General features: G+C 35.3%; 1 long non-coding RNA gene across 3 annotated transcripts in view; it reads left to right on the top strand.

Moving 5' to 3' along the window:
• The window catches only part of LOC132362225 (uncharacterized), a 745765-nt gene that overhangs the window by 185669 nt on the left and 545229 nt on the right, over nt 1–14867 (top strand). The gene's annotated exons all lie outside the window — the stretch shown is intronic.

Here is a 14867-nt window from a genome sequence, read left to right as displayed (position 1 = left end):
AAAAACCCATGATTTTACTAGAAGCAGGTAATTTATCAAAAGGAGAAAAGTCTCTTCAATGCTATGGTTTTCTTGTCTCTCTCTTATCAATTAAAACCAGAATAAAAAATGGTTTTGTCTTTCATTTATTCTATGTTTCTTTTATTAGAGTATGTAATCACTGAAAAAATGTCATCCAATTGTACATAAAGCATTAATATGCTTCTACTATAAAATGATTTAAAAGAGGAATATAGTTTTTAACATAATTTTGGCACTAAAAATAGAGAAAACCTTTTGACTGCGAAATCACAAATGATTTTAGGCTAACTTTGTATAGGTGCATTAAATAACTGGTCTAACGGTGGTAATTTGAAGTATGCTTCTGTGTGTTCATCTTCATTTTGATGAGTTCCTCCTTAAAGAAAAATCCAGTCCTGAACTGGCACCACCAGAGGAAGCAGCTGACTGCTGTTTCCTTCATATTTTTTCTTACACACATTTTTTTTTGACTCGAATTTCTATCCTTTAGCCATTTGAAAAATTCTCCTTTCATCTTATTATAGAGTGGTTAATCTTAAAAATATCAAGCATGCAATTAGATAGCTTTCAAATCTTGGGGCTGAAACTCATGAGAAGTAAGAGGAGAGCTACAAAATATCTGAAAATGTCTACTTGACTTTCTGAGAAGCAACATGAATTTTATGGTCAATAACTAGCGCTTTCAAGAGGGACAGAAGGAAATAAAGAGGAAAAAGGGAGAGTATGGAAGCTTACTCTCTTCATGACAATGGTATCCTGTGCAGCTGTTCATGGTAATGTTGATGAAATGACACATTTCTTCCATACTAACTCTTTCTATTATTGAGTTAAGTTTTAAATTTGGTACCTTGACAAATTTTTAGAACATCTTATCTTTCATTGATAACTATGTCCTTAGCCAAATTTGGGTAGTAATAATTGTTAATGAAAGAGGCAATCCAAGGGCTAAATATTTCATGTACTAAGTATTGCGTGGAATGTGATAGCATAGTATCTGGCACACTCTAAACACTTTTTATTAAAATTATTATTGTTGTTATTATTCCTTTATAACTATCATCTCTTTCCCAGGCAGAGATCTCCTTCAGTGTGTCTTGACAATTGTGGCACATCCCTGGGAGAGAATGGGATAGGATTCCCGTGAGCCAGCAGGAGTTTGGTACAGCCTGAAGCATAGATAGCCATAGACAACATTTATTGACCACATATTATATTGACAGGCACTATGCTAAGTATGCTCTGTGGATTTTATCACTTAGCCCATAAAAAAGAAAATGGTAGTTCAGTGGTAGAACGACTCCTTGTTATCCCAAAAAAGCACTGCTCATCAAAACTTTTAGGTCAAGAGGAATTAGTTCAGTGCAAGATAAGGGAGTTGAAGGTTCCCCCCAGGGCTCATCTTTCTAGAGCCTGTCTCCCTGCCTGGTTCTCTCACTCCATTTCTGGTTCTCAGTGCCTTATCACTTTTTTCTCACCATTTTTGACATACATACTTAGGACAGGATCAGAGTTTAGTCTTTTAGTCTTCTGCTGTAAATTTAAGCTATTATGTTACTTTTCCCATACTCTGCATCTTAAAACTTACTTAGTATTGTGGCTTAAAAGTCTTGCCATCAGGAAGGGTGTTTTAAAATTAATCAATAGATGGGAGATATACTGGGTGGTTTTAGGAGTGTGGTGGGTAGCAGCAGCAAAATATCCTTTCTGGATTTTCAAATCACAACATCTGTACAATTACTTCTCAGGTAACAGATAATTACAGTCCTGCACAACCAGACCTAGCTGCCTAGTCTACAGTACATGCTTTTAATAAATTGTTGAATGGAGAAGAAATACACACCAGACATTTTACACACATTGGCTAATTTAATCCACGAAACAATCCTGTGAAGTAAATACTGTTCTTATACCCATTTTTACAGTTGGAGAAAACTGAAGCAGAAAGGAGTTAGGTAATTTGCTCAAGGATGGTAGAGGACTATTATGAACCTTGGCACTCTGGCTTTAGAGTCTAGAGCTCTCATAGAGCTCTCAACCCCTCTTTTTTTTTAATCTCTCTTTTTTTAAATTTCTCTTTTCCAAAGTTTCATCCATCTTTAGTACTCTCAAGTCTTTCTCTCTACTTACTCTATAAAGGACACCATTGGATTCCTTGGTCACAACTACTAGTTAGGGTGCCTAAATTTGATTTTCTATACCAACTTGCTACTGTATTTTCAAGTGTCTACCAGCACATCCACATAGATCTCCCAAACCTTCTCAACCCCAACAAGTCCCAAATTGAATTTATCTTCCTTTTAAGCCATTTCTTCTCTCATATTAATTGCTTGAAAGCTTCATCATCCATCAACCTATTAAATATCAGAAATTAGGGTTGTCTGTGTCTCTTAATTATTCCTAATGCTTCATATCTGTTTAATTACCAAATCTACCCCTTAAATGTCTTTATTAAAAATTTCAGCTTTATTGAGGTATAATTGACCCTTAAATGTCTTTAAACCCGTGTCCTTTCTTCTCCTCTACTGCTAAACCCTTTATTGAAATCTTCATGTATGTGTCCTAGGTAGACTATTGCATCACTCTTTTCATTGCTATTACTGACACTTTTCTTACCTCCACTAATTCTTTTCCATAGTCCTGCCACCATCGTTATCCTTCTAAAAAATTATGATCTTGTGTAACTTATCTGTTTTAAAACAGGACATCAGCATCATTCTTTGCTTACAAGATAACCTTCTTCCTTTTGTGGCTCTCCACCGAAGTGATGAGGTCCTTCGTCAGTATCGTCTTCTGTGTCTTCTCCCATGTGTCCTGTGCTCCAGCCCCAACATATTTCTCATTTTTCCCAATACACTGCTCTTTCACACCTCTGGGTCCTTGCTCATAAGGTTTGCTGACTTTGGATTGCCCTTCTCCTGGAAAATTCATTTATCTTTCTAGCCCTGTTGAAATTACATGCCTTCCTTCCCTAACACCTTCAAGAAGACTTAGTGCAATATCTTGACATCGAGTTTTCTTTTAATTAATTGATATTTATTTTGAGAAATTTGATGCAAACAAACATATTTCTAACATATAAGAAATTAAGAAGCATGATAGTAAATTGAACTGTGAGGCTACGGAACAACTTATGAACTAGGTTATGGCGATTCCATTGAAGCTCTCAGATGCGCTTCCCCACTGCCTCCATCCTGCCTGCAATTGAAGGTAGCCACTATGCTGAATTTGGGGCTTATGTTTCTTTTTTGTTTTAAAATAATGCAACCACGTATGCATGTATCTCTAAAAATGTAATGGACATATCTTCTTGTTTTTGAATTTTATTAAAATGGCATCATACTCTATGTAGTCTTCTGCCAGTTTGTTTCAATGCTTTATTTCTAATATTCTTCCCTGTTATTCCCTGTGGGCTGAGGATAATTTATTTTCACAACTGTATTGTATTGCATTGTGAGACAATTTTACATTTGTTTATATATTCTCTTAAAGATGCATGTTTAGGTTTTCTCAATTTTTTTAAATCTTAGGTTGCTAAGAGCACACTTGAACATTCCATGAATAAACATGGGCAAGAATCACTTTAGTGCGTATACCTAGGGTTGGAATTATTGGGTGGTAGAATATATGCCTGTTCAACTTTAGAAGAAAAAGGCAAATTGTTTCCAAAATGTATGTGTCAATTTGCACTCCCATCAACAGTGGGCATTTCCTCTTTATTGTATAGAATTTATCTGCTGGTATTCTCCGATGAGCAGTGAACCGTCAAGGTCAGGGAGTATATCTTAAATACCTACCTCAGAGCTTAGTACATGGTAGGTGCACAATAAATGTTAAATGATTAAATATACAGCAGCTTAAGTATCAGTTAAGACAAACTTCAAGAAAATACAGATAGGAAGTAAGGGCAAGAGAAGAAATTATTTCTTATTCAGTTTAGGGCATGTCTTCAATTTAGCCCCAAACGTCCTTTCTTTTCTTCCCTCCCTGAAATAGTGGCAAAACCGTTTGGCCAGAACTAAAATTTGGATTTGTCTTTTCAGGAGGATTGTTAATATTTACTAATTTACGTGGAAAAATTCCTCAACATTGTGAATATTTTATACCATTTGTTGATATACTATTTTGATTTTAGAAACTTTTCATATTCATATTGTCTTTAGAAAAAAGATTCTGTTAAGTTTGTGGAACACTTTTATGTAGAAGTGTGCTTTTTTAAATTTTCCTTTTACCCTGTTTCCTGATCATTTTGTTAAAGGGTATATATTTTAAAAAGAATTCAGCATTTATAGAGCTTTGCTTTCCACAAGTACACTTATATACTAATATTATTAATATGATATTTTCCTAAACTCATGCTGTGAGTTAAATAGAGGGAATAGATTTTAAATCTAGGTTTTTGAAGAAACTAAACCATTTGTCCTTTTATGGAGAAAGTGCTCCTGAGAATTTCCAGATTTATAAACGAGAAAGTAAAGAAGTCAGCTTATCTCACCAAGTCTCACTGTGTCCTGCAAGATTTTCTTTTCTTAAGACACTCGATTCTTTTCATTTTTACTTGAAATTGTCCCTGATTAATATTTTTAAAAAAATGTAAACATCAGCTTTTATGAAAGCTAAGTGTAGAATTGAATACTCTGCCCATAGGGAATTTTTAATATTTGCAGAGGCATTTCTGTCAGCAGTTTTTGTGCTATTTAAAAGATCAGTGTCTAATGGGATTAAGCTGGATAATCAAATAACAAACTGAGATCTGGGTACATGGTTTGATGCCTGTGGAGTACTTCCTTGATGAATATAAATGAAAAGTGTCTCATAGTTTGGGGCAGAAGTCACCATGTCACTATGCATGGCATTTCTGCTAAGTCAGCACCTTGGCATGAAATTGAGACTCAGATGAGGGGTGGACTGGTAAGAGAAGAAGAAAGCCGACACGGTTTCGTACTAGTGCAATGGGAAATGTCATGTGACATTTTGATCAACAGTAGTTTGGAAATATTGAAGAAAACCAACTAATGCAGACAATCATGGCTAAAATCAGGTTTTAGTTTCTTAATAGTCTGTATCCTGGACCAACTCTTCGACCAACGATTTGCATAGCCTTTTGCTTCATTTTCCTTCTAGAGCTTGCTTATTATTCCTTAGAATGGAACAAGAATGAGTGCTGCCTATGTTTACAGTTTCATGCTCTATTTTACCCCAAGAGTTCCTTCTTAGTGTTTATATTTTCTCTAAAAATGGTCATTTGGGTATTCACAACTTCTTAATTTAGCTTTGAAACAATTTAAATTATGGGAAGTAAAAAGTTCATCTATTATCACCTGTCATCATATAAATAATACATATTTAAATAATCATATTTATGTGTGTATACATGTGATATATAAATATATATATGTAATAGTTGTATGAATGGTTGAAGAATGAATTTATGAACGTATATTTTTCACTGAACTTTATTTCAAGCTTTTCATGTCTTAATTTTCAAGTCCAAAATATTCCATCTAGTAAACTGTTTAATAATGTAATCATCACTTTATTACTAGCCATTTGGTTTTATCCTTCCCTGTTACTTCTTGTATTTTAACCTCGCAGCATCTAAAGACATGGTTTTTCATTGGTTGTGTCTTATAGATTTGTTTTAGTCAATGTGGTGACAAAGGTAAAGGTTTTCTCACAGGTGTTCCACATCTTTGAAAAATACTCTCATTTCCCTTCTGGTCTCTTCCTCCTCCTCCTCAACTATAGGATCACTAACCTCATGCTTCTCAGTCTCCCTGGTTAAAAAAAGGCAAGTGGCAAATCATTCGTGTTTTAAGAAGATTAATCTAATGTGTAAACTGTATAGAAAAGTGTAAGGAATGGTTTTCTAGTGAATTCTGCATATTGTGCTATCATGTTGGCTAAATTATTTAAGATCAGATGACTTTCCAATGACCAGAAAATAATCCTATACAGGCAACCTCACTCTTTCTCTTTAAGACTGGTCAGAGCCCTAGTTCCTACAGTCTTTTCATAGGATGTACAAAACTTGACCTTAAAAATGAGCTGAAGCAGAAATTGACACACCAGTGTTAAGCACCTATACTCCAATAAAATAAAAAAAAAAAATTGAGCTGAAACCAATTTTGTGACTGTTTGGCTCTTCTTGTAAGTTCTCCATATCCTCATTGCACATCTTTATGTGTCACAACAAGATTCTAGTTCTTCTTTATGTAACATGTAAGTTATACGTGTGAAATATGATATGCAAAGTTATCTTTCTAGGATAAGAAAACCATGTATGGTAAATAAAACTCGATGTTGTATTTACTTCATATTCTGTACTGGGCTCTCATAGTTGGTGCAGTTTTATTGAGAACCAGCTTATAATGTTTCATAAAGCATTTTAATGGCTTAGCTGATTATTAATTCAGTATGAAATTTGCTGCAGGAACATATATAGTCTTGACCAGCCCACGTACATTTTTACTAACTACAATGTTGATTCATGATAAAGTTTCATATACTGTGAGTCTTGAATCCCTCTTAAGTGAAAAAAAGACAAATTGAATTTCTTTTTAGTATAACATAGTTCTCAAATCCCTATCTAATTTCTCTGGTAATGTCTGCTTTCAAAGAAATTAATTGGATATAAATTATTTCTTAATCAAAATATTGTCAAATAATTTCCAAATGTTTATAATTTTTAATGGTCATATTTGTTGGCTTTATTTTTTTAAAATATCTATTATGATTGATTTTACATATATAAACATTTCTAGTGGTTTTCTTTGAAGAAGAAATTTTACAAAATAAGTATGTTTGATTTAATATATTTGAGTTGAAGTGAATGTAGAGCTAAAGAGATTTTGCAGAATTAATTACGTTTCATTAAAGGCTCTGTATCCTCTTTCTCTCCCTCACTGTCTGTCTTTTTCTTCCCGCCAACCCTCCACCTCGCTCTATTTGTATCTTATCTTTCCTCTCTCATTCTCTGGCTGATGATCTAGTGAGGCCAGGTACATCACAAACTGAGTATCAGGGTGTGAAAGCTTAGAAAAAGGGCAGGAAGAGCAAACTTAAGTTATGCTTCAGGCTGTATTTTCAGGTAAATCTTCATTAGCAATATTAAGATTGATAATTTAAACTAAGGTACAATTTACAAACCCTTTCATCTAGGATATGGCCATGGCATCAATGTAAAATTGGAGAACTAAATATTATGGAGAACAGATGTAAATTTAGATCTATTTTTCTTATATTTGTTTATCCATATCAAATTCTACCATGATGCTGATAGGTGCTAAGAGACTGGAACAAAGAAAGAAAGAAGGAAGATGATGGGTTTGAGGGGTTAAATATTGTTACAAATTCTTCGCTGCCACAGGTGAGTCCAGATATTGCTCATCTTGAATCTGAGCTGGGCCTGTGACTACTTTGGTGAATAAAGTATGGTGGTGGTAATACTGTACTGGTTCTGATCCTAGAATTTAAAAAGACAGGCAGTTTCAATTTTCTTCTTCTTGAAATCTAGCTGCCATGCTGTGAGGAAGCCCAATCAGTAGCAAGGAGCGGAACCATATGAAGTTTAATTGAAGCCCCTTGCTGACAGCCCTAGCTGAGCTCCCAGCCTACAGACAAAATCAACTTACCAGACGTGTGTGAGCCTTCTTGGAAGTGCTCAACAACCCCCTCTTTTACTGGGGTTAAAGTTAAGAACAGAATAAGAGAATTATGCTTGGAATACATTGAATAGGTAAAGTGTAGGAAGACTAGAAAAACTTTATGCCTCTGTGCCTTCTTATCAATGCTGTTGATGGAAACGAAATTAATCTTTTTGTCCCAATGCTTCATCGCCATAAAAAAATACTGGCTATTTGATTAATTTGGTAGATTTGAAATACTAAAGAAATTAAGGATCTTGCTTTCTAACCCAAGACATTGTAAGCCAACAGCCAAAGAATCTGCAGTTTGGACATTGGTGAGTAGAATTAGCTGTTGCAAAAGACAGAATCTTTCTTTCCTCGAACTTCTCTGTGAAGTGTTCTGGCTGAATCACACCATGGATTAGCTCAGGTAAATGTGTCCTTTTCTCTTTTCTTTTTTAGCACATAAGACAAGTGTTACAGTGTGGTATTGTCAGCTATCTCCTTGGCAGTATTTGGGAATCTAGGTACCTTGTTGGCGTGTTTAACTTCATCTTCTGAATTATGATCAAACAGTGGGACAAAATTTTTTCATTTGGCTTTACTGCTACTAAGTCACGATGATCATTTCATTAGGAGTAATGGGTTTCTTAGAATAGCAAAGTTGAGCTCTTGTCATTCTTTTCCATATATATTTCACTCCAAGTCTTTCATAAAAACTTACAAAGACTGTCACCTAATCACAATATGATGGGAAAAACAGAGCATATTACACCATTTTTTTTTTTTTTTACATCCAATACATTTTTGCATGAGCAGCATGCATTTCACTTGGCTCAAGGCCTAGCAGGCCCATCTGGGCTTTCCTGTACTGCTAAGAGCAACATGAATTGCTACTTTATATCATACACCTGTAATACCTAATATACCAATAACGGATGGAAACCATTCCCTTTTCTTCCCCGAAATACTTTTCTGAGTAAGAGTTTCATGGTTTGCTAAAGTTCTTACCGAGTAAGGTTGGCAACTCTTGCTACTTTTTCTGTCTAAAGTTTTCATGTGACAGCTGGAAACTTTCATATTTCTAGAGATAAAAAAAAAATTGACAGAAGTTAAATAAGAGGGCTTTACCTGTCAAGACTGGGGACATGGAATTATGTGTTTTCCTGCAACATTTGATGACATCATTACTACCTAAGTGGAAAAGGAATAATATTCTTTGAAAACCTTAAGTTGGTTGAGAAAGAGCAAGATATATTAATATCTTAAAAATTTACTTTTCTTACTGCTTAATCAGAGCTAAACCACTCGTGTTTGCAGCTCAGAAACTCTGCTAAAACAGCTGAACAATTTCCGCCTGGTGACAGAGCAATTGTTAATTGGAATTAGTTGCAGGGCATTTGGGTATTTTAATAACATTAAACCAAATATTTATTTCAGCTGCAAAGATGGAAAGATTATCATTTGGAAATGTTTTCTATTGAAGTACTCTTTTTTTTTTCAACTATAAAAACACAAGTATTGGGTTTTCTTTCTGAAAAGATATTTTATGTGAAAAGTACTTGTCATTTTAAACACCATATTATTGTATAATCTTTGGATGAAGATATTGCTGTGGATGGACCATAGAAGGATGTATGCCATCTTCATTATGATAAATGGTACAAATTTGAGAAATGGCTCTTCAAATTTGTAAATTCAGCCTTTGATTTCAGAGTTTTAAGTTGATTGATCAATATGATAATCAAACGAGTAGCCTTCCTCTAATTACCTGATCGATATAAACCATTGTAGACAGTACTAACAACAAGTTTTGTGGTTTTCTTTTTTAAGTCAATATTTCTAATGTAAGATTAGGTCACAGGCAGCAAAATGAAATGTCTAACAGAACATGGAATAAGACTTTAAATTCCTATCCCTGATCTAGTCATTATAATAGAATCACAGTTTGCTTTCAATTTCTTGTTCCAAAACTGGCTCGAATTTTCATTTTCCTTTTGCCATTTACACTGAACAGATTTGCAGTTTACCACTCCTCTTTAAATCTCTAAAGCCCTAAATTTTATGCTATTGTGTGTGTATTTCTTACTGAACAAATCAATTCAAGCAACCTCTTATTAACAATGCACATTTTTAGAGTTGCTAGGTCTGATGGGTTTTAGACTTAGAGTAGAAATTGTTCAGAATGTAAACGAGTATTTCTCAATTTGAGTTTTAAAATATCTCATCATTCATGCAATTTTGTCTCTAATTTTTTCACTAGTAAGACTTACATTATCTAGTCAACTGACATGGGTCACTGAGAAATCAGTATATTAGAACATTTGGCTATTATTGACCTGAAAAAAATTTAAAATAGCGTTTAAGAGGTCATTGTCTTCATATCCTATTACCGATTCCAAATGTCCATTTCTCTTTATACATGTCCTTGGGTTTCATTATAGAGAAGGACTTTTACTGATGATATTTTGTTCCCTTTCCTTATCTGATTAAAAAATCAATTCGGATGCACTGTTTCATGCACGCATGGATATGTATACATAGATAGGTTATGGTATACGTTTTGCACAACACATGGAATGGAAGCATTTACTCCATTTGTTATTATTGGCACCCGAGTACTCTGCCAACATGCAAGCTTTCTATCAACAATGTGTTAAAAATTCTCAACTCCTAACCAGACTAAAAGAAGAACTAACTATATGCAGACATTTCATGTTTATAATAGTATGAAAAGATAAATTATTAATTATTAATCAAAAGGCCAATTTCAGCTCTGGCTCTGCTCTTAAATTTATTTACTTCTACAAGAATATAGTAATTCAAGGGAAGATAACAGAATAGATATTACATTTACCTGGAGAACCTGCAAAAATACCCCTGCCCGGGTTCCATCCCAGAACAATGGGATCAGAATCTCTGGGGTGGGGTCCAGGCAGGAGTACTTTTTCACAGTTCCCCAGTCTGAAAACCAGTACCTAAGGTACCCTCTTTGAATTTTCCCTTGCTTAATTTCAATCATGTTTCTTTTGCTTAACCAGATATGTCTCTTCTCTGCACTAGAATACACTGCTTGCATGCAGCCATTTATGTTCAAACTTTAACTCACCAAGTCCCACTGAGCATATAAATATTTGATTTTAGCATGAATTTATTTGCCTACAGACTGTAGAGGTCTTGAGATTAAGAAATCCACCTAGTTCTCACACAAATAAACAAAGATATAAGCAAACAAATACAAAGGCAAAAACTTAAGCAACAATTGGGGGCTCATAAAATATTTACTGTCCAATTGGTTCCTTCAAACGAAATTACTCTTATTTTATAGAAATTGTTTTTGATTTTCTGGGTGACCAACCATCCTAGTTTGCTCAGGATTGAGGGGTTTCTTAGGATATAGGCTTTCAGTTGTAAAACCAGGAAAGTCCTGAGCACACTGTGTCAGCTGGTCACTCTACTTCCATTTCCTTAATTTAAATTTACTGATCCCAGCTCCCTGTGTAAATGAGTACCTAATTGAAAGGCTTCCACCTATTAACCTATGTAAATTTCAGAAACCCTAAAAGTGGCAAAAGTAGTCTTCTAGCTGAAAAAAGAGCATTTTTAAGATTAAACATTTAGGAAGAGTAGAAGGAGAAGGTTGAGCTGAATGATAGCTGATCTTTCTCTCAGCTGAAATATCTTGTTATTAATTACAGGGAAATGCTACCTTTTGCATCACCTGAGACTTGAGAACACTATTTAGAATTTAACAACAATCTCGCCTGACTATCCTCCCTGATAAATTAAATTTAATTAATTAATTTAATTCAATAAATGCTGGACACCAGTGGGAATACACAGGTCATTCATATACAAGAACTCCTTCTTGCCCTCAAGGAATTCATAGTACAGTTCATAAAGACCATCCATGATGGCAAGATTAGAGGGATCCTTGGACTGCGCTCTTAGCAGGTATAAATGATTAAAGTTTACTACAAGGCTGCTCTTTATGTGGGTACTTTCATTCTCCAAACAAATCCCATTTATTATCTGCTTCTGTACTTGATTTTTAAGTTGTCTAGGCAGGCTGCTTTGGCAACCATCTGAGATGGTTTTGCTGAAAGGACTTTGCTGTTCCCATAACAAGGAAACCTGGCCACGTGACCTGTTCCTGGGCTTTGATGATATTTGTTCCTTTGTTATTTGATCTTTTCCAGTGTTTGACAGAAGCTGGTGCAAAAAGAAAACTGGGGGGAGACATATCTTGGCAAATAGCAAGAGGAGAAATGGGAAAGAGGTGCAAACTTTTCTATTTTGAATTGTAAACTTAAAAGTGTTCAGACTAGAGGAGTTTCAATCCAACTCCTCTCCTTACCAGATATAAGAAATTCGGTGTGCTATTGAACTCCCTAAACCTGTTTCTCATTTCTCAGATTGCAATGGTTATTCTAACTTTTTCATGGGGTCGTTGGGAAGATTTAATGAGATATTGCATGGAAAGGGTTTAGCCCGATTCCTGGCACATAGTTAATAATAAATATGTAGATTTGTGTTATAGGTGTAATTCCTCTGTGCCTACCTTTAGAGCTTCCTAAAGATTGCCAAGTCTTTTTTTTTTTTTTTTTTTTTAATTTATTTATTTTTGGCTGTGTTGGGTCTTCGTTTCTGTGTGAGGGCTTTTTCTAGTTGCGGCGAGCGGGGGCCACTCTTCATCGCGGTGCGCGGGCCTCTCACCATCGCGGCCTCTCTTGTTGCGGAACACAGGCTCCAGACGCGCAGGCTCAGTAGCTGTGGCTCACGGGCCCAGTTGCTCTCCGGCATGTGGGATCTTCCCAGACCAGGGCTCGAACCCGTGTCCCCTGCACTGGCAGGCAGATTCTCAACCACTGCACCACCAGGGAAGCCCTGCCAAGTCTTTTGTGTGCTTAATACGTTTAAAATAATTAGAAATGATTTGGGATTTTCTATATCTCCACAGTATCTTTAGAAATAGGAGGCAAAAAACCACATTACAATAATAATATTAAATAGAGCTATGTGAAAATCACAGTGGACCGAATTGTACAAATCAGAACACGTTTAAATCTGGAAAACTATGAGGCCATGAGTAGTATTTGACTGTTTCTAATCAGGGAGCTCTTCCCCTACTTTTTGAAATTATATCAACAAAGTAATTATCAAAATGCATTTGCCAAGCTCCTTTTTTGTATATATATTTTAATTTATATGTGGATATATTTAAAAACTTGGAATTTAAATTTCATTTTTAATACTCATAAATAAACTTGGCAGCAGCAGCATGCGTGTAAATGCTGTAGAAGGGAACTCTACTTTTTGTAAAGACAGGAAAAGATAGTTACATGAGGATACATGAACTGGCTGCTGTCCAAGAAGCAGGAATCAGGAGTGCTGACGGCGTTAATGACAGCTAGCGAGGCAGTGCTACTCTTCTGTGCCAGAGATTCTGAGGCTGCTTGCTGGAGCCATAAGCTCCATAATTCTATTTCTCTTCTGCTTTATCTATAGAACTTAATACTTATAGCCCCATTCCTTGGATTAGCAGCTCGGAATTTGAATTAACAATGCTTCAGTTGTCTTATTTTGAAGATGCTTTACCTAAAAAAACAACACAAACATTACCTTTCAGATTTCTACCTATTCGGTTTTAGCAGGGTGTTATTTCTGGTGGCAAAGGGCTTCTGACATTGCTTTGGAATTGCCTCCTTTTGTTGTATCAGCCTCAGGTCACTGGAAATGAATAGAGGCTTTGAGGATGACAAAGACGAAGAGGTGATTTGTGGGCCAGTGCATCAAAAACTGGAACAGGTGGATGTGAGAGAAGCGTCCTCTGGCCCCATACTCAGCACCGTCACTTTTTTCCTTCAAGGAGCCCAGAATGTTCATCAAGCATGAAAAGCTTCCAATCTATTTCTGACATAGAAAAAAATAGCTTTTTCTAAAACAAGTGTTTCCCCTAAATGCCCAGTTCTCCATCTAGAGTGAAGTGGATGGATAATTGGACTTAAGTGAATGTAGAGGTTAGAAAGGATGAAAAAAATTTCATTGTGCTATTTAAAACTCTCAAATAGTTTTTTTGTTTAGGGATTTTTTCTTGTTTGTTTTGTTTTTAAGGAATGGAAATGTGGTGGCTTTGCTCTTTAAAATATAGCCTGATCAGAATTTTATCTACTGAGATCTGAATGAAATTGAAGTTTTGGAAAATCCTTAGCTTACTAAAACTCGAGTCTGTATACCAGTTTCTGTTATTAAATGAATATTTGCAGCCTCAAATAAAGCGAAAGAGCAGGTGGATTATCTCAGAATAGAAACAATTCCTTTTACTTTTATGAACTAATATTGATAAGTGCTCCACCATAAGAACTGAATCTCTACTGAAGTGTTCTAGGGTCAGTTTCACTTTTGCACAATACGGCAATTATAATCATTCACCAAGAGAGAATTTTCTAACTCAGTGTGTCCTGTTAGGTTTTCACACAGCTGTGTGGTTTTTGTTTACGTCTCTATTTTCAAAGTCTCTTGTGTATTTAATCATGACGTTTTCCTTCATATAATTTTATTCTCAATTTGACTGATTTGTTACCGGATACCTTCAACAGAATCAAATGCCTGTTCCTTCTCCCTGTCTATCAGGAGGGCATGTTGAAATGTTCTCATCCTGAGACGCCTAGGTAAAAACATCTTATTTTGGCGTTTGGTTACTTTTATTCTTTTTCACCTAAGTTCTGTATGATACTGCAGTGTGCCGAGCAACTGTAAATTGTGGACGTGTACCCTTACCATTGTACTCCTAGGTTTCTGAATTCTGAGTTTCATCATAGACAAGAACAGTTACATTAAATTCCCCTTCAAGTCTCGATGAAGCATCTATAAACAGTAATTTATTCAGCAACTAAAAGAATTAAGAGCAAATCAGAAGGAGGGGTGGGGAAGGGCTAGAAAAAAACCCCGCTACAGTATTATTTAAAAAGACTAAAGGACATCTAGAAACTTACTGCTCAGTATCAGCTCAACCTCTTTAAATCTTGTTTACAAGTCAAAGTTTATATTTCCATAAGATATGTATTGTAAGAGTTTCAAACAGCAAAATTGTGTGAATCATTTTCTTTGATCAAAAGCTATACCTCATCAAGGTAATGAGTTTTATGCCACAAAGTTTTTTCCTTTTTTCCTCTCAGCTTTAAGTACAAAATCAGTCTTCAGTGATGTGCTCAGAATCAT

The sequence above is a fragment of the Balaenoptera ricei genome, chromosome 3 (genome assembly GCF_028023285.1).
Source record: "Balaenoptera ricei isolate mBalRic1 chromosome 3, mBalRic1.hap2, whole genome shotgun sequence".
NCBI lineage: Eukaryota > Metazoa > Chordata > Mammalia > Artiodactyla > Balaenopteridae > Balaenoptera > Balaenoptera ricei.
The sequence above is the reverse complement of the archived record's forward strand: the minus strand, read 5'-3'. Positions and strand labels throughout refer to the sequence as shown.